Source organism: Martes martes (assembly GCF_963455335.1).
Source record: "Martes martes genome assembly, chromosome: 13".
Classification (NCBI taxonomy): domain Eukaryota; kingdom Metazoa; phylum Chordata; class Mammalia; order Carnivora; family Mustelidae; genus Martes; species Martes martes.
In genome coordinates this window covers 36,683,296-36,685,911 of record NC_137901.1, presented here as the reverse complement: position 1 = coordinate 36,685,911, position 2,616 = coordinate 36,683,296, and positions in this window count along the sequence as shown.

The following is a 2,616-nucleotide window of genomic DNA, read 5'->3' as shown; positions in this document are numbered from 1 at the left end:
CAATCAGAGAAAGACAATTATCATATTATCATATGATCTCCCTGATACGAGGAATTTGAGAGGCAGAGTGGGGGGTTTGGGGGTTGAGGAGGAAAAAATTTAACAAGATGGGATCGGTAGGGAGACAAACTGTGAGAGACTCTTAATCTCACAAAACAAACAGGGTTGCTGGGGCGGTATGGAGAGGGTGGTTGGGTTATGGACATTGGGGAGTGTATGTGAAAGGGTGAGTGCTATGAAGTGTGTAAACCTGACAATTCACAGACCTGTACCCCTGGGGCAAATATTACATTATATGTTAATAAAAATAATTAATAAAAAATTGGGGGAAAAAAACCCCAAAGTGGAGGTATCACATCAGTGATTCAAGATATACTACAAAGCGAAACCACAATGAGATACTACCTCACACCAGTCAAAGTGGCTAAAATTAACAAGTCAGGAAACAACAGATGTTGGTGAAGATCTGTTCACCAACAGAGAAAGGGGAACCCTCTTACACTGTTGGTAGGAATGTAAACTGGCATAACCACTGTGGAAAATAGTATAGACGTTTCTCAAAAAGTTAAAAATAGGACTATCCCAGACCCAGCAATTGCACTACTAGGTATTTATTCAAAGGATACAAACAGGGGTACCTGGATGGCTCAGTTGGTTGTGGATCAGCTCACATGATCCCAGAGTCCTGGGACTGAGCCCCACGTCAGGCTCCCTGCTCAGCAGGTAGTCTGCTTGTCCTTCTCCCTCTGCCTTTTCCCCACACTCATGGTCTCTCTCTCAAATAAATCTTTTTTTTTTTTTTACAAGTTCCAACTATATTATATTGATAGCAATGTCTTATTTATTTATTTATTTGATGGAGAGAGAGGGATCACAAGTAGGCAGAGAGGCAGGCAGAGAGAGAGAGGGAGGGAAGCAGGCTCCCTTCTGAGCAGAGAGCCCAATGCAGGGCTCAATCCCAGGACCCTGAGATCATGGCCTGAGCCGAAGGCAGAGGCTTAACCCACTGAGCCACTCAGGTACCTCTCAAATAAATAAAATCTTAAAAAAAAAAAGAAGGATACAAGTATAGTGATTTGAAAGGGTACATGAACCCCGATATTTATAGCAGCCATGTCCACAATAGCCAAAATACGGAAAAAGCCCAAATGTCCATTGACAGATAAATGGATAAAGAAGATATGGTGTATATATATACAGTGGAATATTACTCAGCCAACAAAAAGAATGAAGTCTTGCCATTTGCAATGATGTGGATGGAACTAGAGGATATTATGCTAAATGAAATAAATCAGTCAGAGAAAGACAAACACCATATGATTTCACTCATATGTGGAATTTAAGAAAAAAAATCGATGATCATAGGGGAAAGGAAGGAAAAATAAGATGAGAACAGAGAAGGAGGCAAAACATGAGAGACTCTTAACTACAAGAAACAAACTGAGGGTTGCTAGAGGGGAGGTGGAGGGGAATGGGGTAACTGGGTGATAGGCATTAAGGAGGGCACTTGATGTAATGAGCACTGGGTGTTACATGCAACTGATGAATCTCTGAACTCTACCCTCTGAAACTAAAAAAGAAAAAGAAATACTACAAAGCTGTAGCGATGAAAACAGTAGGGTACTGACATAAAAATAGAAACAAAATCAGTGCAACAGAATAGAGTGCCCAGAAATAGACCCACGAATATGTGGTCAATTAATCTATGACAAAGGGAACAAGAATATGCAATGGGAAAAAGATGATCTCTTCAACAAATGGTCTTGGGAAAACTGGACAGCTACATGCAAAAGAATGAAACTGGACCACTTACTTACACCATACACAAAAATAAACTCAAAATTTATTAAAGACCTAATTGTGAAACCTGAAACAATAAAAATCCTAGAAAAGAACACAGGTAAAAATTTCTGACAACGGTAGTAGCAACATTTTTCTAGATACGTCTTCTGAGGCCAGGGAAACAAGAACAAAAATAAGCCACTTGGACTATATAAAAATAAAAAGATTTTGTACGGCATAGGAAACAGTAAAACAAAAAAACAACCTACTGAAAGGGAGAAAATTTGCAAATGATGTATCTAATAAGGTGTTAGTATCCAAAATATATAAAGAATTTATACAAAAAAAATTTTTTTAAATGGGCAGAAGACATGAACAGACATTTCTTCAGTGAAGAAAAACAGATGGCCAACAGACATAAAAAGATGCTGAACGTCAGTCATCATCAGGTAAATGCAAATCAAAACCACAATAAGATATCACCTCACACCTGTCAGAATGGCTAAAGTCAAAAACATAAGAAACAACAAGTGTTGGTGAGGATGTGGAGAAATAGGAATCCTCTTGTACTATTGGTAGGAATGCAAACTGGTGCAGCCACTGTGGAAAACATTATGGAGGTTCCTCAAAAAATTAAAAACAGTATTACTGTATGATCCACTACTGAGTATTTACCCAAAGAATACAAAAACACTAATTTGAAAAGATATATGTACCCTTATGTTTATTGCAGCATCATTTACAATAGCCAAGATATGGAAGGAGCCCAAATGCCCATCAATAGATGAATGGATAAAGATGTGGTGTGTATACACACACACACATTCACACACA